Source organism: Anomaloglossus baeobatrachus, chromosome 12 (genome assembly GCF_048569485.1).
Source record: "Anomaloglossus baeobatrachus isolate aAnoBae1 chromosome 12, aAnoBae1.hap1, whole genome shotgun sequence".
Classification (NCBI taxonomy): domain Eukaryota; kingdom Metazoa; phylum Chordata; class Amphibia; order Anura; family Aromobatidae; genus Anomaloglossus; species Anomaloglossus baeobatrachus.
The window spans coordinates 106,691,748-106,714,348 of NC_134364.1; the positions used below are offsets into that span (position 1 = coordinate 106,691,748).

At 49.1% G+C, this 22,601-nt stretch overlaps 1 long non-coding RNA gene across 1 annotated transcript; it reads right to left on the reverse strand.

The window, feature by feature from the left end:
* Positions 1-1,418: 1,418 nt before the first annotated feature.
* LOC142257437 (uncharacterized) lies at positions 1,419-6,093 on the reverse strand. The gene is made up of 3 exons (XR_012727630.1): positions 6,054-6,093; positions 4,401-4,570; positions 1,419-1,899 (listed from the first exon to the last, which is right to left on the reverse strand). It is a non-coding gene; the product is annotated as an uncharacterized LOC142257437 (long non-coding RNA).
* Positions 6,094-22,601: the final 16,508 nt, after the last annotated feature.

Sequence of the window (22,601 nt, forward strand, 5' to 3'; positions counted from 1 at the left end):
CTGGCACATTGAAATTGTGGAGCCAATATAAGGGAAAAAATCTGAGCCCGAAAATCATGGCTGGTAAGCTTAACTTCTACTGTGTGACAAAATCTTTAAAGAATGACTGCTGAGACCCCAACAAACCCACAACCAATCGTCCCATGTAATGAAGAATCAGACTCAGGTATATAAATCAGAACTCTTTTATTTGGAGATTGAATAACCAAATCTCATCTTTTAGTGGATGGTGGTCGGTCACAGCCCAAAATATCAAAATAAAAGTACTGTAATAAATCACAGTAAGCCAGTACAAAGCGTTGCGCCGCAGCCGGACTCCCGGCGCGGGTTGCTTTTGTACCAAAAACCACCAACGTTGCTGAATTGACCGCTGCTGTGACTACATACGATATTATGAAATCCAAAACTTGTATAAATCATTGTGTAGCAGCCGGACTCCCGGCGCAGGAAAGCCAAAACTCGTACATATCATTGTGTAGCAGCCGGACTCCCGGCGCAGGAAAGCCAAAACTCGTATATATCATTGTGTAGCAGCCGGACTCCCGGCGCAGGAAAGCCAAAACTCGTACATATCATTGTGTAGCAGCCGGACTCCCGGCGCAGGAAAGCCAAAACTCGTACATATCATTGTGTAGCAGCCGGACTCCCGGCGCAGGTCAGCTTTTTGCACCAAAACCATCACATCAAAACTGAAAAAGGGAGGGAGGGTGGGACAGCTGCCTCCGGGTCCCACAAAGTGGGGAGAGACCGGAAGAGGCAGGGAAGAGGTTTATAAAGGGAGGAAGCAGGAGAAGGAGAACAGAACCATTGGCTGCAACAAAACAGGGAGGAGGGAGAAATTACATGGGACGACCAGATTAACCCCTTATCACGGGGCACAGCAGTCAGGGGGCCCTCAGTCAAATACTGGGATGCCCCACAGACTGCTGAGACCCCAACAAACCCACAACCAATCGTCCCATGTAATGAAGAATCAGACTCAGGTATATAAATCAGAACTCTTTTATTTGGAGATTGAATAACCAAATCTCATCTTTTAGTGGATGGTGGTCGGTCACAGCCCAAAATATCAAAATAAAAGTACTGTAATAAATCACAGTAAGCCAGTACAAAGCGTTGCGCCGCAGCCGGACTCCCGGCGCGGGTTGCTTTTGTACCAAAAACCACCAACGTTGCTGAATTGACCGCCAAGGAGGAGCAAAGTAGCAAACTGTGCTCCGACCCCCACCCAGAAAATAAGGCATGCTCAATACCAACCTGCAAATGAAAGAAATATATCCACTCTAAGTTATGTTAAATGTATACCAGCGAGAAACAGAAGCTCTGAATCGTCCGCCGCAAATAAAACTTGGCACTCCAGCTTGAAGTGTACCCAACGATTCTCCAATAGCCAACATGCATTCATTGTGAGGAATAACCTCTGCTAAACCAATAAAAGCTCCTAAAGCAACGCGGAACTCATAGTAACAACCTGCAAATCAAAGGACTATTTCAACTTTAACAATGTTAAATGTATACCATAAAAACAAAACAAAACGTGGCACTCCAGCATGGAGTACTCAACAATCCATCAATAACCGTCCTGGCTTATCTCACAAAGAATGACCTCTGACTAAACCAATAGAAGATCACAAGCAATGACCTGACTAAACCGATATAAGATCCTAATGCAACCTGGAACTCATCATAGTGAAATCTACGCAGAACAGGCAGAGGGTGTCCCCAAAATGGAAAAAACAGAAACACGTAGAAAGGCGTTCAGTGGGATCATAACTTTCAGCAAATCGGAAATCGGTCCTGCCAAAACTTGTCTCAGATGCCTTCCACCTGCATAGCTCTCCATTCTCCGGGCTGCTCATGGTGAGCAGCCAAAAATCCATAGCACGGATCTGACACCATCTGAAAAAGAGAAAATTGTTACCAAAGCAATAAACCGGTCTAATATACCTGAGGAAACAATCAGCATGTGAAGGCTCGGTGATTTGACATTGGAATCCAAATTGAAAAGACCAATTGTACAAGTTATGGTATCATAACAAATATCATCAGGACTGGTACTGGGAAACAAAAGTGTATTATTCCACTTCTCCTATGATCGGGACCCTGCATACCACCTAGTATGCAGAAAACAGTGCACTTACCACACCTATCAGAAGTACGCCTCTACCATTTTGTAAGAGATATATATATTTGTAAGAGATATATATATTTGTAAGAGATATATATATTTGTAAGAGATATATATATATATATATATATATATATATATATATATATATATATATATATATATATATTTTTTTTTTTTTTTATTTTTTTTTTTATAGTTTGACCATTCTAATAATTTTATTACTTTTTCCCATGATGACGGCAAAAGAGCAGGTAAGTATAGACTAGTAAAATTGGTCCAAGGATAGAAAACGAGGCACTCAAGAACAAATATCTGAAGGCTTGGTTGTTGGACCTTGAAATCCAAATGAAAAAAGTCCAAACGAAAAATTTACGGTATCAAAGACCACTGGGACTTGTTTTGGAAAATAAAAATTGTATTATCCAGTCGAACTGTAATCAAGACTCCCTAGTCTCCCAGTATTCAGAAGACCAGCGCAACGGTGTTTAACCATACTCACAAGAAGTGGGCAACTACAGTCTCTTTTTTTTTTTTTTTTTTTGCGCCACGCTATTTATCTTTTAGTCCTTACTGGTTTTGGAAGCAAACACATAATAGCGAACATATGAAAAACCGTGCCTACAAATATCCTTGCACCATGTTTTACCATAAGCTTACCATGTTGTAGAGACCTCCCAGGAGACCTCACAGCATCATCGACCATACACATCACTTCGCACAAGGGGTGGAAATGGATCCCCTCCGCTCTGGAATTGGGGCAAAGCTCCCAGAGTATAATGAAAGCAAGAAGGAGCGTAAACAACAATTATTTCTCCAACTAAACCGTAGTGGGGCCAGGACCAATTGGACACCAAACACTAAAGAACCATAATCTGATGGGTGATGACACAGAGGGGTAAAAGGAGAAGCCATGACAAATGGTCTAAGAATGGCAGTGCTCATGTTAATGGACCAAAAGCAAAAACAAAATCTGAAGCGTGGTATTAGTGGGAAACACAGAAATGTAAGGTGAATTAACCAAACTCTAGGATACCCGAGACGCCCTAACGCACAGGACCCGAAATATTTAAAAACAAATTCCCAAACCAGAGCCTGAAGTAAGGCAATTAAAGGATGAAAGGGAATCTATCAAACCATCAGACGTCTGGCCCTAAAGCGTTATACGATATTGTGATGGGGGAAATGTAAAGTGTCAACGCTGGGACTGAACCAGGGATCTGTATGTTACCCGCACAATTACCATTGAACTATACCTCAATCACGGTCAAAGGCCCATTGTGGAAAGGGGCGACTGGCATGGGAAAATTCCCACATCAAGAGAAAAGGAAAAACCGACAAGGGAAATCCCACCCAACGGGTGAATTAATTACCAACAAACAAACAAACAATCAATAACAAAGGGTGCGACTCTAAATAGGGGAACGCTGGACCAAACCTGAAGGAACATGACGTGAGTAATAAACTGGGCAAGCATTAAATCATCAAGCGGTGTATTTTAGAAAGATCCCGTCACGCAATTAATGACCATTCAAGGAAAGGTCTAAAATGGCTCAATAAAATAAGAGGAATAGAAAGCCAAGAAGAGTGTTATAAATTAATGTCTTGCTGCAAAGCGATCAAAATTGGTGACAGTGTGAATGAACTGGTAAAATGAAAAGCAGACCCCATGTCTGATTATGAATGTTAAATTGGTGACAGTGTGAATGAACCGATCAAACGAAAGGCAGACCCGATGTCTAATGCTGACAGTGTGGATGAACCGGTAACACGAAAGGCATACCCGGTGTCTGATGCGGTGTGGATGAACCAGTAAAACACAATGCACGCTCCTGAAGCAAACCTGCAAAATGTGTTGGGATCGGATACATATAGATTATATTATATATATACACAGCATATATATATATATATATCAACTAATACTGAATGGTGAATAATTGTTTAATAAGGAATGGCTAATAATTAGGTAAGTAACAGAGGGCTGTCACAACAGAAACTGATCCAGTGTAGGTGTTGGAAACTGAGGCCCCTGTAGGGGAGCGGGCGTGAAGCTTTGTTGGCAAACCCCTCAAAAGCAGATGAACGTGTGCGCATTGTAATTAGCAACCTAGTAAATCAGCAGCTCTAAGAAATATCCGGGGGTCAAATCCATGATGCCATGCTCCATTTTTTCTTTTTTTTTTTAAAAAAAAAAAAAAAAAAAAAAAAACTTTTTAACTGGAATCATGTCTTATTTCCCCTCCCAAAGCCCTGGAATAAGGGTACTCACCACTGTCTTGAGGAACCAGGAGGGGCTGGCTGGCACGCAGATGCCTGGAGGGTCGGCGATGGGACCTATGACGTCCTTCTGCGGGGACATTCCGAGGAGCGAGAGGACGTTCAGATGATGAAGGTGAACGACGTAGTGAATGTCTTCGGTGATGACTCGTTTGTGAAAACCTGTGGTAAACCAAAACGCCTGCTCCAGCTATTACAGGCCGGCCAGCGGTGAAAGATACCTAGGAGCAGGGTCGTGCAGAGCGGGTACCACAGCCGTAACGGCATGTCGGGGATCCAGCACCCGCATGCTCAAGATCAAAAGGGGGGGGGGTAGAAGGGGCCATACCAGCGGGAGACAGCACAGGTAGTGATTAATAATGGAGTGGGGGCATAACATCAGGGACAGGGACATCAGGTGCCTTTATTATTATAGCCTCAGCCACCGGCAGAGACTGTGGGGTAGGGACATCACTGGATGAGGCACTGATGCTGGACAATTAATGCAGCTGCTAATTCTGCGAAGGGGGTGAGGTGCAAAATGTTTGGGCCTCTTCCAGGAATGATGAAAGCTGCCACATGATTGGGGCATGTACAAATTGCAGAGCGGTGTTTCCAGAGGGGGTTACACACACACACACACACACACACATATATATATACACATACATGCCCACAAACACATATACATACATACATACATACATACACACTGTCCATAGCCTATTCATTTATATATATATATATATATTTTAATTTTATATCCTATTTAATTTTATATATTTTAATTTCTTTATTTCTTATATATTTTTATACATTTCTCACTTACAGCAGGAATATATAAAATAGATATATATATATATATATATATATATATATCTATAAAATAGATATATATATCTATCTTGGGACACAGTAGAGTGGGGTGTGCAGGCAGGGGAGGGGGGGAGAATTGTGACACTGGATAGGCCACGCCCACCACCTGAAAGGAGCCCATACACTCCAGGATCAACTATACAGGTGGCTGCGGGTGGGCGGGGCCAGAAGTGTGACGCGACCCAGGGAGGAACAGTGCACGGGTGCCGAGCAGACAGCACCAGAGGTGAGAGAGTGAAGGGGGGGGGGCTGGGACTGCAAGGAGAGGAGCCCGTGGTGCGGGCAGTTAAAAAGAGATAGCAGCGCCGCGCTCCCTGCATAGAGGGAGAGCAGCAGCCGCTCAGTGTTAATAGGGGGTAGGGCCAGTGCACAGCTGCCGGCTCATATACTAAAGGGGGGAAGGTGGCGAGGCTACAGCCCTCCGTGACTGGAGGTACATAAATACATAGAGGGAGGGAGATGGGGGGGGGGTATAGGGGGGGGGAGCGGGCGGTTGGGTGGGGTGTTTGTGTAAATGAAAGGGTGCGCGCGCTGCGCTGCCGCGCTGGGTAACTGTCGGTTTGGTGGGGCAGGTACTGAGGAGGGGGGCACTATGGGAACAGTGCACTGGGGTTTAGGCGATCCGGCTGCCGAGCACGCCGACCTCCCGCTGGCATGGATGGGAGCAGGGACAGGAGTTTGACAATCAGGAGGGACGGGACACCGGCCAGCAATGAGGGATGGCAGCCATGCATCCCAATCCCTCCTGATAGTCCGGGATGGCAGCGGTTAGATCGACTGCCGTACTCACTCTCTCCAGGTGCACAGCGGGGACAGCTGCCTCCGGGTCACACAAAGTGGGGAGAGACCGGAAGAGGCCGGGAAGAGGTTTATAAAGGGAGGAAGCAGGAGAAGGAGAACAGAACCATTGGCTGCAACAAAACAGGGAGGAGGGAGAAATTACATGGGACGACCAGATTAACCCCTTATCACGGGGCACAGCAGTCAGGGGGCCCTCAGTCAAATACTGGGATGCCCCACAGTCTTACAGTTGCTCTACTGGAGTATCTCAATAAGGATAACCTCATGACCCAATTATTATTATTATTTATTTATAGAGCACCATTGATTCCATGGTGCTGTACATGAGAATTGGTTACATACAAAACACATATACAAGTTACAAAAGACAGACTGGAATGGAGGGAAGAGGACCCTGCCCTATCAGGCTTACATTATATAGGATAGTGGGGAGGAAACAGTAGGTGGGGCATCAGTGAGGCAGCATCTCTGGTGGTGATAAGGCGGCAGCTCTGGCGGTGGTGAGGTGGTAGAGTCATTGAAGACTATACGCATTTCTGAACAGATGAATTTTCAAATTCTGTTTTAAGCTTGCAAGTGTAGCAGATAATCTGGCGTGTTGAGAAAACGAATTCCAGAAAACAGGGTGTTACGAATTGGCACCACCGTAGCCGCAAGCAGCCTGCTGTGGTTACTGCTACGCCCAGGCGCCGGCCGCCATTTTTGCCTCGGGTCGTCTAACTGGCTACTTATTCGTCCATGTCTACGTGTGGAGAGGCGGCTAGGGCACATGCGCGTGCTGATTTTACAGAGCCAGAGCTTAAGTCCAGTGTTTCACCTAGTGAGCATGCTCAGCCTGATAGTCTCATTTCTGAGGCCTGGCTGGTGCTACGTGAGGGAATTTCGGTGGGGGGGTTCACAGCCGAGGCCGTGGTGTTTAGGGATGTATGTTTGTGACGCCACCCACGGGTTGTGGTGAGTGTGGACATCACCGTTGCCGTTAACTAGGCTCCCGGGGACGGTGTTGTGCAGCCTGGTGTTGACCCCTCCGTGGGCAGGGGGTGATGGTCCCGGGGCCCGGTGGTTGCAAGGTGCGGGCGTGTTAGTGCGGTGCGCAGCCCGAGGGCACGGTTGTACTCACTATGACAGATACACCAGAGTCTCTGGTAAAAAAAAAAGGATGATGGTCGGTGCCCGCAGCCGGCTGCATCTGGTCCCCCACCAGGTTGGTGGTCCCTGCCTTTCTCCTGCACCTCTTTTTGTAGAACTTAACTGCCTATGCTTCAGCAATCGTAGTCCGCTCCCCGGCTTTATGTGTGTTGGGGAACCCGATTGCCCGCAGGCGCTGGCCCGTGGGATCTCTCTGCCTGTGCGGTGGCTTTCTATCCCCCTCGGTGAGCTGTTGCCATCTTTCAGGTTTTTAGACGGGAAAGGACCTAAGGTCCAGACCTCAATCAGTTAATTCAACGTGGTCCAGTGGCTTCTGGACCTCGTTCTGGGTCTGAGTACCCCTCCTGGCGCTCCGGTTTCCAGTTGGTTCCCCGGTTCGGTACTGGTGGGCCACTACCCTGTCCCGGTCTTTTACAGTTTCACCAGCTGTCTTCCCGGCTCCTGCAAGCGGCAACCATCTGCCTCCTGGTCACAGGGTATCTGGGCTAAGACCCAGACCCCTGACAGACGTTTACACTTTGCTACTGCTTTCTTTCACTTCCAAAACTGATCTGTTTTGTGTTTTTCCCGCCTCAGGCTATCCGAACTCCTTGTATGAAACAATTTCTCAAAGACTGAGCCATAAGGTAAATACTCCGCCAGTACACTTGCGCTGGCGGGGTATATGCACCACTCGTAATAGCATGCAAAAATGAGAACAGTCGAGTGTATATGCAAATAGAAATTTATTTATTATCAAAAGAGACAAACGCAAAACAGCAATATAAAGGGAGTTAAAAACTACCACTGAATCAAGGGGGGGCAAACACTGTGATGAAAATGTACAATACAGTTGTTATCAATAGCCATGGGAGAGGTGAACATATATGGCTATTCTGTTAAACCATCAAAAATAGATGTGATATAATACTAATATCTATTGTTCACACTCTCTACTAGTCGTGGGAGAGGCATGCGGTTTAAAACAATGGGGGAAACAATTAGCCGTGGGAAGAGAGGTGCTGGATGTTTTAACAATCCTCTAGTCGTAGCATGAGGGAAGGTAAAAGTATACTAACAGATAATCAAACTCACTGGGATAGGTGGAAAATATCAATATTCTATTTAACTGACAATTGCAGTATATACACTGGTAAAACCCAACCCCACCCAGGTATGTAGAAAACCCATATCACCAGTTTCCAACCACAGGCCAATAGTTACCAATAGTTCTCTAGCAGACAAATTATCACACAGTCTAAAGTGCAAGTGCATATCAATAGAACATGTCCAATGTCAAAAAAAAAAAAAAAAAAAAGTCACAGTAAAAAACCACATGCCAACAAGAAACCAGCCATGGAAGTCAAAGGTATAGAATCACGTGATGCACATACCCAAAGAGGAGGACGGGATCGCCACCAACGCGCGTTTCGTGAGGTGTTGTTGCTTCTTCAAGGAGGAGACCCTACTGGCATTGTAAACCTGCTGAGTATAAATAGCCTACTGGAGAGTTTCTATTACCATCAGGTGTTAGCTCCCAAAACAGGAAGTAAGTGGGAGGGCTGGTAAAAAGATCCATCCATGATTCTGATAGGCTCATGGCCCACTGTGGACGCTTGTCAATCACATGGCACTAACACATGGCTTAAAGTGAGGAGAATCAACATTAATTGGCCCATTAAGAACACCTACTACAGACTTTATTACAAGGAGACCATCTCCATATCCGTTTAAATAATAAAAATCACTAAAGTACATAAGCAGTGCCATGCACGGGAGTCCAGGAAGTCTAAACGCACGAGACGTCCCTCCCCCTCGCCAGACCAGGGGCGAGCGCGTGACACCACGGACGCGTAACCATGGCGACCGCGCGCTCTGACCCGGCCATAGGCTGACAGGAGTACAGGACGCCACGTACGGAGACGCTCCCGGAGACCCCGCCCACAGCAGCGCGTCATGTGATGACACACTGCGTGAGTCCAACCTATTGGTTATTGGAGGTGGGTCACTTATAGGGGTGTGTACAAAAAACAAGCAAGCTCCATAGCTATAGCTGGGGCATATAAAGTATATAGTATTTAGATCTAATGCATAATAAGTGGCCAAGCATGGAATGACAAATACCAGCATCATGGAGGTGTTACTAAATGTCTATAGAATATTCACAAGAGAGTCTATAAACTACGGGCCATGTATATAGAGGGGAGGAGCAAAGTGGGACAACATCCTGTATCAGTCGGCCAGTCCCACCTCCCGCCGCGACACACCATCGGACGCAAGCACATCACCCCTGGTACGCGCAACCAGAGGGCAAAGTGAAGGCGCCCACAGTGAGTCAGAGAGGGACAAGGGACGCCACACCAACAGGACATGTTGAGAATTAAGACTATTCCCAAGTCAGGGAAAAGAAGGAGGGAATCCCTATGATGTACTCCAACACGGGCTGAAGAGATGGCACATTTAACCACTAATATCCCCACATAGAGTGTCAAGAATGCTCACTCAACACGATTATATACGGCCCCACACCCACAAGGTCATTTGGATAACAACACAATGTGACAAACGTATAACAATATCAGAAAAAAAAAAAAATCCATTCAAGTAATAGTCCATTATATAGGTGTTCATCATTTTCATGGCCAAAGATCTTGATTGATGGAATGACTCAATGTTGCCATGTGGCCAATTGCCTGGCTCCGCCCCCTGGTGTGAACGTCAAGACCTGAGAGAGGTGACTCAGGGTTTTTAAGTTGGCTGCTGTTACCTTGTTAGGGCAAGGGTGTTTGTGCAAGGGCCTACCTTTGACTACCTGGCTAGTCCACGGCGTCACACTCCCACACTTAGTGCGAAAAGCCTCTTTGCACAGGTACTTGGACTGCATTCGGTGTCTAAGTCCTGTGTTATGCCTACTGAGCATGCTCAGGCTGATTTCCAAGGCTAAGTCGGTTGTTCTGGCTACTGAGCATGCTCAGGCACTCAATGCTTTGGAGGCTACGTTTGGTAAGGACTTCAGTGGGCATGTCCGTGAGGTGGCAGGCCCTGATAGGCCAGAGGGCATCAGGTGTCCTGATGATGTGGACACTCCGAACTGGCTTGCGGAGGCCCGCCCCTATGACCTGGCACCCCACCATTGGTCATCAGGCAATGACTGCTGAGGTGTTTGGGGCGTGGCTGCCATGAGGTCATCAGTGACATGGTAGTTCTGGATAGGCCACTGGTGATGTCACTGATGATGTGGCACTTCGCTATTGGCCCCTGGAGGTGCCATTGTGGTCCACTTAGGGTTTGGGGTGGACCCTAGGTAATAAAAGAGGCTGGAGACAACAAAAATAAGCCTTCTCTTATGCTTGTTGTTAGCACACCTCCATTTATAGAGCCCATTGCAGCTACAGCCTGTTAGATTGGAAGCAGTAGGTAGGGATAGGTGTCCGGTGCCAGTCATGTCAAGACAACCGTGGCTGGGCACGATAGGGTCAGATTCCGCGCTTTCCTCCTACTGTCCAGTCCTGCTAGTGTCGCGGGCGAGGAGGACGCCACTGGGCTGCGCTTGCTAACGCTCGGGTCCGGCGCTGCTGCGAAGGCTGCTCGGTGACTCGAGTGGTGGGCCGCATCCGGGGACTCAAGCGGCGCTCCTCGCTCGTGAGTGAAAGGGGTGGTTGGTTTGGGGGATTTAGTCCGTGATGCCACCCATGGGTCGTGGTGAAGATAGGCACCACCGCTGCTGATGACGGGGATCCCGGGAGCGATGGTAAGGAGCAGCTGGGATGTTTTTTCCCCCTCTGTGGGTAGGGGTCGGTGGTCCCGGGGCCTGGTGATATTGTGACGGGGAGGCAGGGTTGGCGAGGTGCAGGGTTGCAGGGACAGCGCGGCGTGGTGCCGGATGGTACGGGTGTACTCACTCAGCAAGAAAGGCATAAAGTCCTCGGTAAACCAAATGGCTGGATGGACGGGTCCCGCAGCCGGCTGCAGTGTTTCTCCCCGGACAGGTGATGGCGGCTGTCTTTCCCTGCACTTGATGTTCTCCTTCTAACTACTATGGATTCCCAACGGTAGTCCACTCCTCGGTGTATGGGTACCGGAGGAGCCCGTTTGCCCACAGGCGCTGGCCCTTGGGTCTCTAGCCTTAGGCGGTAGCTGTATACCTTCACGGTGTGGGAGGTTGCCTTCAATCGGGACTTTTGCTGTTGTGAAACCCCTGGGGTTCCAGTCACATTCGGATCTGACTATTGTCGGCGGCTCCAAGCCTGGTTGGGGTCCAATGGCCCTGCATGTGTGTGCTGGGTTCACTTCGCTCCCCGGTCAGTACCGGTGGGCCGTTGCCCGTCCCCGGTCCTACGGTTCCGCGTTGATCCACCACTCCTGCAGACGGCCACCACCGTCTGCCAACCTTGCTGTCAGTGCCTGGGCCACAAACCCAGACACCCAAGTGCTTACTCCTCACTCCTCAACCTCCAACACTATACTGTCACTTTTCCCGCCTCCAGGACTGTGAACTAAGTGCTTGCTCCTCTCACTTCAAACTCCTACACTGTTCAACACTTTTCCTGCCTCCAGGCCTGAGAACTCCTCGGTGGGTGGGGCCAACCGCTTGGCTCCGCCCCACCTGGTGTGGACATCAGACACTGGAGGGAGGCAACAAGGGTTTTTGTTTGTCTGGTGTCCCTGTCTAATGGGGATGGGGGGGTTTGTATGTTATCTGTGACGACCTGGCTAGGCCAGGGCGCCACATTCCCCCTTGATAAAATGCAGACCATCTGCGGGCTGCCCATCCATCACCGGTTTTATTTTTGTTTTTTAAAACTGTAAAAAGATATAAATAACATGGAAACATTTCAAACATAAGCATTTCTTGTGAGGACACTTGAACGTTGCACACATATAAACAAAAACATTTTTAATAATAACAGACGGACGGACGGATGTCTTTCACTTTCCCACCCAAGCAACCTAGCCCTGATGCTGCCCCTAAGAAGTGGGCAGCACCCCTTGACCCCAGTCCAGGTTAAGGCTGCCCGAGCGGGAACGGGTACGGTTACTCGCACCCGGCTGTCACTTCAGGGGACCCCACGTCCTTGGGGACCCCTGACCACTGGAGGATGACCACCACCGGTCCTGGTGGTGACCGGGCCCCAGCCTGCTCCACTGCGGGCCCTTCCTCCAATCTGCCTCTCCGGAGGCGGCACCGACGGAATATCACCTCTCAACTTATTTACAAGCCCACTAGTTCGTGGGTGGCCTGCCAATTCTCGGCCATGTCCATGAGTAGTCTCTCATGCAGGTTGTAAAACACACAGGGTCCCTCTGGGGACAACTTGCCGGCAACGGCCGGACTAATCACTTAGACAATCAGGTGAAGGTTCACGGTTCATTAAAGTCATTCATCCAAACTGCTGAGGGTCCCAATGGAGGACAACTGCTTGCAACGGCGGACCGCTGCCACTACTTGAGGTCATACTCCTCCAGGACCTCTTCTAGCTCCACATCCGGACGGCTTGGTGGAGATGGAGGGGGCTGGGGCCACGCCTGCTCACTGCGGCTCTTCCTCTGCTTGACGTCCAGGGCGAACCAGCCCGTCTCCCCGCAGTGGCTGGTGTAAGTCACCAGGTGTTCCGGCAACTGATCACAACTTGGATGGCCCGTGGGGAGGTGCGAATTGACATCGCAGCGGGCCACGAATACTTCGGCCTCCAGGCCCGGCTCATAGATGAAGCCAAATCCCCTCCGTTGGTCGAACTGCCGGACTTGACCCTCGTACACCGGGCCCCGTACCCGAAAGGTGGCATGGCGGAGTGCATCCTTCTCTCTGGTCACCCTCGCCAGCACTTTGGCCCTCTGCTGCTCTCTAGTGGCGATCTCCCAGCCCAACGGGTTTGGTTCCCTGTCTCAGTATGGGGCATTGGCAGACCCCTGCGCCCGGGTCGGGCCCCCCTGGACTGCACCCACACCGGCCACTACCGGTTCTCTGTCGTGGGGGTCCTGCGGTGACATGGCCTGGACTGTGGCTTTGCAGTTGCAGCCCGGCGCAGCCTCAGCCGAGGCGGGGGACTCAGGGTTTGCTGACCTCACCGGTTGAGCCTTTGGCCCAGCAGCGGCCGGTTCTCCCACAGCCGGGCAGACTGCCGGAGCCAAGACGGCTTCAGGTGCGGCCACTTCCAGGACCGATGGCTCCTTATCGCGGACGGCTACTTCCCACGGGGCCTTCCATGGTAGCGCAAGGGACACAGGCCGTTCCTGATCAATGCCCCCAGGCCGGTCCTCTAGGGTGGAAGGGTTGGCTTCCGCTACTGGTGTTGGGGGTAGCGGACCGAGTGAAAGGGGCAACAGCAGCCAGTATGGATGGTGGTGGAAGCAGGAGGGTGAGCGGGTGCAGGCCGGGCCCCTCAGCCGCAGCGACCGGTCATTCTCGGACATAGGGGCGTGGGTCGCTTACCCGCTCCTCCAACTTTGTCTCCACCTCGCGTCTCCGCACGGCCGCCGCTACTTCCTCCATCTCAGCCACCCAGTGCTCCATCAAGAACCGGACCTGGGCTTGAAGGCGGCAGCACATCTGTGCGGTCCGGGCTTTCACCCACGCCGCTGTTCATGGCGTGGGCTCGGGGATTTCCGCGGTGCCGGACAGACGGGACATCATGCGTGGCCATGTTCCAGGAACCAAATGCTGGCAGAGTCCTGGCATCCCTGCTTTTATAGCCTCGGCTACATCAGGCAGACACACTCCCGCGCCCCCTTGGTACTCTTCAGCACTTCCGTTTGTTGGGGGCGGGGCTTCGCTTTCGCGCCTTCCCTGCTCAGAGAAGATGCTCGAGCGGGAGATTTTTGCGCCAAGATGGTGGCGCTTCAAAATTTTAAGCCGGACACCGCTGGTGGAGATCACAAGGCGCACTTCTACTGGTAAGTAGATGGGTTCAATCCTGTTCGTGATGCCAAGTTGTCGCAGGCGGGGGGGACGCCACTGCGCTGCGCTCGCTAACGCTCGGGTTCGGCGCTGCTGCGATGGCTGCTCGGTGACTCGAGCGGTGGGCCATATCCGGGAACTCGAGCGGCGCTCCTCGCCCGTGAGTGAAAGAGGTGGTTGGTTTGGGGGATTTAGTCCGTGACGCCACCTACGGGTCGTGGTGAAGATAGGCACCACCGCTGCTGATGATGGGTCCCGCAGCCGGCTGCAGTGTTTCTCCCCGGATAGGTGATGGCGGCTGTCTTTCCCTGCACCTTGATGTTCTCCTTCTGACTACTATGGATTCCCAACGGTAGTCCACTCCCCGGTTTATGGGTACCGGAGGAGCTCGTTTGCCCGCAGGCGCTGGCCCTTTGGTCTCTAGCCTTAGGCGGTAGCTGTATACCCTCACGGTGTGGGCGGTTGCCTTCAATCGGGACTTTTGCTGTTGTGAAACCCCTGGGGTTCCAGTCACATTCGGATCTGACTATTGTCGGCGGCTCCAAGCCTGGGCAGGGTCCGATCGCCCTGCCTGTGTGTGCTTGCTTCACTTCGCTCCCAGGTCGGTACCGGCAGGCCGTCGCCCGTCCCCGGTCCTACAGTTCCGCGTTGCTCCACCACTCCTGCAGACGGCCACCACGGTCTGCCAACCTTGCTGTCAGTGCCTGGGCCACAAACGCAGACACCCAAGTGCTTGCTCCTCTCACTTCAAACTCCTACACTGTTCAACACTTTTCCCGTCTCCAGGCCTGTGAACTCCTTGGTGGGTGGGGCCAACCGCTTGGCTCCGCCCAACCTGGTGTGGACAAAAGTCACTGGAGGGAGGCAACAAGGGTTTTTGTTTGGCTGGTGTCCCTGTCTAATGGGGGTGGGGGGGTTTGTATGTTATCTGTGACGACCTGGCTAGGCCAGGGCGCCACACTAGTGCAGCCCAGTGGAGTTAACTGAGCTGCGGCTGCTGCACCGCCTGTCCAATTGTGCCCCCTAGACGAACGGACAGTGTACCCCAGTACCCCTGTGGCGTTAACAGGGAGTTACTGGGCTGGCTGTGTGGACCCTGTGTCACTAAAAGGGTTTACAGTCTCCTGATGTAAGTGTTACTTAACTTGAATCTGGCTCCTATTTAGTTTAGAGCCACCCAGCTCTGTATTCTCCGCCTAACCTTCGGTTTGCCAGCAGCTCCTTTGTTATCTGGAGAATAGTGGACCCCGACAGGCGATTGAGATATACACAACCTTATCCTAATCTGCCAGTCTCCTATATCACAAGGGATACTCTTAGAAGTCTTGGAATTGGTTGGATGAGGAGCTAATGAGTGAAGCGGAGAGATGATCTTGGGAGTACTGGAGATAATGTGTTGGAGTGTAACAGGAGATTAGTTTGGAGATATACGGAAGAGACAGATTATGAACAGCTTTGTGTTAGTGTTAGTAGTTTGAATTGGATATGGTGGAGAATTGAGTAAATGGAGGGATTTGCTGAGGAAAGAAGTAGGGTGGTAGTGAAGAGTATCAGTAGGGCAGCTTTATGAGGGATCGGTCCTGTCAAACTAATCTGATCAGCTATTATAAGGAGGTAACTTCCAGACTGGACTAGGTTAACAAAGGAGACTTTTCAAAGGTGTTTGATACATTTGCCAAACAACATGTTGGTACATAAAATGAGAGCAAAGACTAGAAATGTGTAATTTGCTCTTCTGATTAGAAACGGAGTGTTTATTAATGGAACACACTCTAATTCATAGTTACCAGTGGGGTAGCATAAGGGTTAGTTTTGGGCCCTCCTTTTTATAGTATGTTTATTATTGACATAGTTGGGGGCATCAAACTTGTTGATGGTGCTTATCTCTACAAGGTAATCAACATTAAAGAGGTTAAGCTAATAATATTACAAGGAGATTTATATAAGGTAAATTCATAGGCTGGTGAAATGACAGCTGACGTTAAAAGTAGATAAATGTAAGGTCATGCACGTGAGTTGAAGAAATAAAATGTACAATTATGTAATAGCTGATAGAACACTAAGTAAAATTGTCACTGACAAAGTCTTGGGAAGTATGAAAACCACTGTAAGACAACAAATGAACTGTAGGCCAAAATTAAATACTCAGACTTGGGGATATTTAATTTGGAAAATGAAATGCTTAGCAGCGATCTCATTCCAATGTACAAATGTATGCATGGACTGTATAGAGACTAAGGGTACCATCACACTTAAGCGACGCTCCAGCGATCCCACCAGCGAGCTGACCTGGTCAGGATCGCTGGTGCGTCGATACATGGTCGCTGGTGAGCTATCAATCAGGCAGATCTCACCAGCGACTAGGGACCAGCCCCCAGCGACTCGTGGAAGTGATGCTGCGCTTGGTAACTAAGGTAATTATCGGGTAACCAAGCGCTTGGTTACCCGATATTTACCTTGGTTTCCAGCGCACACCGCTTAATGCTGGCTCCCTGTACTCGTAGCCAGAGTACACATTGGGTTAATAAGCAAACCGCTTTGCTTATTTACCTGATGTGTACTCCGGCTACGTGTGCAGGGAGCTGGTACTGGCAGCCTGACAGCGGCGGACGCTAGTAACCAAGCAAAGCACTTTGCTCCGATATTTACCTTGGTTACAGCTTACCGCAGGCTGCCAGAAGCTGGCTCCCTGCACATTCAATTCGTTGCTCTCTCGCTGTCACACACAGCGATGTGTGCTTCACAGCGGGAGAGCAATATCCAAAAAATGAACCAGAGCAGTGTGTAACGAGCAGCGATCTCACAGCAGGGGCCAGATCGCTGCTCAGTGTCACACTCAGCGAGATTGCTAATGAGGTCACTGGTGCGTCACAAAAACCGTGACTCAGCAGCGATCTCGCTAGTGATCTCGCTATGTGAGAAGTACCCCTAACATATACTTACTCAATGTGACGACTCAGCGTCATTGAGGAATATCTGGCCACTTGTGTGAGGGTGAACTATTCTTAATTATGCCAGATGTACTATTCCTTTGTGGACATGAGCCATTGTTTAATGTGAGACTGTCCAGTGCCCCTTCTTGTTTGTAGGCTAATTTATGGAATTCCTGCTGGTTATAGATTGCATCAGCTCCTGCCATGTACTAGTCTACATCATTTGGAAGACAATTGAACAAACGAACAATGAAGGAACAGCGATGATTATCTAAGAAGAAGAAAACTGTCAGCAAACAGCTCACACACCTTCCTCCACTTAAATTTCAATCTAAGAAGCACAGAAAATGTCTAGCCAGACCACTAATCCATTCAGGGAGGTGCTCTACCTGTAAAAGAGTATAAGTGTCACAATAAAAAAAATAGACGGAACAAATGGTGGCATGGTCCGTAGGCTGAAGTCCTGTGGAATCACCCTGTGACACCCTGAACTCCCAATACAGGGCTTTGTGCTCCACAGAATTGGGCATTAATAGTCATGGCTGTCACAATCCAAAAAACAGACAGAAAAATGGTGGCACTCACCCAGTTAAAATCTTCTTTATTTCATCCAGACATAAAAATAACGAGGGGGAATGTAGGGGACGTCTGAGGTGACATTGACCGTTTTGCACATAGTGGTGCATTGTCTGGTCCTGACTTTTCCTGGACCCGATGAAGAGTCACAGTGGACAAAACGAAGATGTCCCCTGCATCCCCCTTTGCTTTTTTATGTCTGGATGAAACAAAGAAGATTTTAACTGGATGAGTGTTACGGGGGGCTGTCTGATAATAACCGAAAGGAGTATCAGACAGTCAGGGTCCACCGTGCAAAGACTTTGCTGCAGACTATGGCAGAGTGCAATACCTCTGTTAACTCACAGAAGGATATAATAAGTAAGTAAAGCAATTCCTCCCTTACTTGGAGGGTGTGTGGAATGATCTCTGTTAACAATCACAGAGACAAAGGCAATGTGTGCGAAATGGCACCTACCTAGGTCCGCTCTTCTAGTGGTGCAAAAGAGACGAACAGCAGCGTAAGCCGCACAAAGCTCCTACCTGCGTTCGCTCCACTAGTGTGCGAGGACACGAACCACTAGATATGGCACCTGCCTAGGTCCGCTCTTCTAGTGGTGCAAAAGAGACGAACAGCAGCGTAAGCCGCACAAAGCTCCTACCTCTGTTCGCTCCCCTAGTGTGCGAGGATACGAACAACTGCCAGACGCAGTATAAGGAACGTTACCCTAGCGGCAACGTCCACCTACGAGTAGAATCACAAGGCCCAGCCAGACCATGTGCCTCAGGCACCTGCCTATGTCCGCTCCCCTAAGAGGTAAGGATACGGACAGCAGCCGAAGCTGTAAGGTATAAGAACGCTACCCTGCCGGTAGCGCTCACCTAGCATAGACAGAGGAATGCCTAGAGGAACGCGCACAGAGCGTCTACTCATATGCATGAACCAAGAGGACTGAGCACCATGCGGCGTGTGTCAGGGTCTTATATAGACTCTGTGCCTCATCCAAGATGGAGGACACCAGAGCCAATCCGCTGCCAGAACGACAGGAGTGACGTCATGCTGGCCTATCACCGAGCAAGACGTCACAAGCACATGACCAGCGACCAATCGGCATAGAAGGTGTCAGAGACATGTGACCTCGTGTCAGCGATGATGTCACCCACACATGTGCAATGGCTCCAAGATTGGACTTAGTCTCCGGCGCTCGCACATGTGCAGTAGCAAGAAATCTGGACTTAGTCTCCAGCGCTCGCACATGTGCAGTAGCACGAAATCTGGACTTAGTCTCCAGCGCTCGCACATGTGCAGTAGCACGAAATCTGGACTTAGTCTCCAGCGCTCGCACATGTGCAGTAGCAAGAAATCTGGACTTAGTCTCCAGCGCTCGCACATGTGCAGTAGCAAGAAATCTGGACATAGTCTCCAGTGCTCGCAGCAACCGTAACAATGAGTGCCACCATTTTTACATCTGTATTTTGGATTGTGACAGTCATGATAATCTACTCTCAATCCTGTGAAGCACAAAGCCTTGTATTGGGAGCTCAGGGCCTCACAGGGTGATTCCACAGACCTCAGCCTACGGACCATGGTTCCAGCTAGTGGCTAACAACTTTTGCACTACCCAACACTGAGTCCCCAAAATCATTTGGAGAATCCATGTTGGAACTATCCGGTCAAGTGGCCTCATAATTCAGTTGGCTTCCTACGCTTGTCGCTATCTCCTCTCAGCAAGTGCTCTGGGGTGCTCTACTCTGGCTGGATCAGATGACTCTGGATGACTCAAAGTTGTTGAGGTTCAAATCCCTGGTGAGTAAGCAGAAGTGTGAGACTCTGTCCCTTATCCCATTTTGTGTTCTTGTTGGGAATGTTCCATATACTGTTGTCTGTTGGGAACCAAATAAAGTCTTACCAGAGTGTGATAACCTTACCCTGTGTTAAGTAGTGTTCTGTCCACGGGGAAGAAGTATTGGTGTTCAGTGGTGAGCTCTGGCCGATGCGATCTATCTATAAACAGCCAGGCCAGTGAATGAAAGCAACTGTACCGCCCCAGCACCAGCAGCCGGGCTGCTGCTCGGATCTGGATCCGCGGTGGCTTGAGGGATCTCCCGGGAGGGGCCGCGCTGACACTCGAAATAAAAGGGAGGTATTTACAAGGGGTTTTGTCGTTAGAGTTCGTGACGCCACGTACAGTGTGTAGTAAGGTGTGATACCACCGCTACTGTGGAGAGTGCCCGGTGGCGATGGGATGGCAGCTAAGAGTTTAACCCCTCCGTGGGTAGGGGAAGAGTGCCCCAGGGCTTTGTGGTGGTGAGAGGGGAGCTCCGTTGGGGAGGAAAGGGTCACTGCGTACTCACTCATTCCAATAACGCTGACACCAACAACTTGTAAATCGGAATTTTTAGCACCGCTGTAACAGGGAGGGAGCACGCTGGGGTCCCGTGCCCGATGGTGTTGCTTGTTAGCCTGTGACCTTTTCCTTGGCACTTTCTTTTACTGGTTGGCCCCTGTCGCATAAAACTAGTCGGGTCCTGCTCACCCATATGGCTAACGGAGTGAGCTTGCTTTCAGGGTTCACGCTTGGGATTTTCTGGACTGTGTATTGGGAAAGTCCTATAAACCTCGTTGCGCTAGTACCCTGATTTTGGAGCGGGTGGAGAACGAATCATGAAGTCTTCGCCCTCGTCGGGTAAATTACCAGGACGCTTCAAGCTACTTCCGGCCTAGGGTCCAAGTACCCCGCCGTACCCTGACCCCTGCCCGGCGATGGCTCAAGGCCGCCGGCTGCCCTGCTCGGCAGTTCCGTGCCCCTTGACATGATCCCCTGCGACCGGGATTCCAGCTCCTACCAGGCCCCGACCAACATCTGCCACCTAGTCCTGAGGAGCCCAGCTTCTAACCTCCTCCAACTACTTGTGACCTCTCCTCTCGAGAGTCACCTCCCAACTGACTACTCCTGACCCTCCCTTACCAACCCCCCAAGTGGGCGGCCCTATTCCCTTCAGGCTACCCATTGGTGTGTCGGGTGGGTGTGGTGCAGAGTGTTTCTAGGATTTTTGACTGGCTTGTTCTCAACAACACCAAAGGCCAGAGACCCGTAACCAAGGAGGAGATGGACACCATGCAGAAGGGCAGATTGCACAATGTCCTGTGACGACCTGATAGGACAGGGCGTCACACAGCCACTGACCCTCGTGTCTCCACACACAACAAGAAGACTATAGAACTCTTAGCAGCATGGTGTTGTCCTGGTTGATTCAATAGAAAACTACAAGGAGAGCCTGGATGTGTTTCTTGAAAAATATAATGTAGGTTATTGGTACTAGGTTCTGTGATGGGATGTCGATCCAGCGAACTAGACTGGTTGCCAAATGTGGAGTTGAGGACTGATCTTTCCCTAATTTTGGTCAATCAGCATTTGCCTTATAGATCAGTATGTTAGGCTGCAGGTTGAACTTGATTGTCTTATATCTACTTTCTATCTTACAAACTATGAAACTATATGGTTTTAATTAGGAGCTACTGGGAAAAAGACATGTTAATCATAGTATCATAGTATCATAGTTTTTAAGGTTGAAGGGAGACTCTAAGTCCATCTAGTTCAACCCGTAGCCTAACATGTTGATCCAGAGGAAGGCAAAAAAAACCCCAATATGGCAAACAAGTTCCAGTGGGGAAAAAATTTCCTTCCTGACTCCACATCCGGCAATCAGACTAGTTCCCTGGATCAATACCCTGTCATAAAATCTAATATACATAACTGGTAATATTACATTTTTCAAGAAAGGCATCCAGGCTCTGCTTAAATGTTAGTAGTGAATCACTCATTACAACATCATGTGGCAGAGAGTTCCTTAGTCTCACTGCTCGTACAGTAAAGAATCCTCGTCTGTGATTATGATTAAACCTTCTTTCCTTAAGACATAGCGGATGCCCCCGTGTTCCAGTTGCAGGCCTAGGTGTAAAAATATCTTTGGAAAGGTCTCTGTACTGTCCCCTCATATATTTATACATTGTGATTAGATCCCCCCTAAGCCTTCATTTTTCCAAACTAAATAACCCCAAGTTTAATAACCTGTCTTGGTATTGCAGCCCACCCATTCCTCTAATAATCTTGGTCGCTCTTCTCTGCACCCTCTCCAGTTCAGCTATGTCCTTCTTTTATATCGGTGACCAGAATTGTACACAGTATTCTAAGTGCGGTCGCACTAGTGACTTGTACAGAGGTAGAACTATATTTTTTTCATGAACACTTATACCTCTTTTAATACATCCCATTATTTTATTAGCCCTGGCAGCAGCTGCCTGACACTGTCCACTAAAGTGAAGTTTACCATCCACCCATACACCCAAGTCTTTTTCTGTGTCTGTTTTACCCAGTGTTCTACAATTAAGTACATAATCATAAATGTTATTTCCTCTACCCAAGTGCATGACCTTACATTTATCTACATTAAACTTCAATTGCCACTTCTCAGCCCAATTCTCCAATTTACATAAATCTCCCTGTAATATAAAATTATCCTCCTCTGTATTGATTACCCTGCAGAGTTTAGTATCATCTGCAAATATTGAAATTCTACTCCGCATGCCCCCAACAAGGTCATTTATAAATATGTTGAAAAGAAGCGGGCCCAATACTGACCCCTGTGGTACCCCACTATGAACTGAGACCCAGTCCGAGTACGTACCATTAATAACCACCCTTTGTTTCCTATCACTGAGCCAGTTTTTAACCCAGTTACACATATTTTCCCCTATCCCCATTATTCTCATTTTATGTACCAACCTTTTGTGTGGCACCGTATCAAAAGCTTTTGAAAAGTCCATATACACAACATCCACTGCATTTCCCTGGTCCAGACTTGAACTTACCTCTTCATAGAAGCTGATCAAATTAGTTTGACAGGATCGATCCCTCATAAACCCATGTTGATACTCTGTCATAAGGTTATTTTTCTTGAGATACTCCAGTATAGCATCTCTCAAGAAACCCTCAAGGATTTTACCAACCGTAGAGGTTAA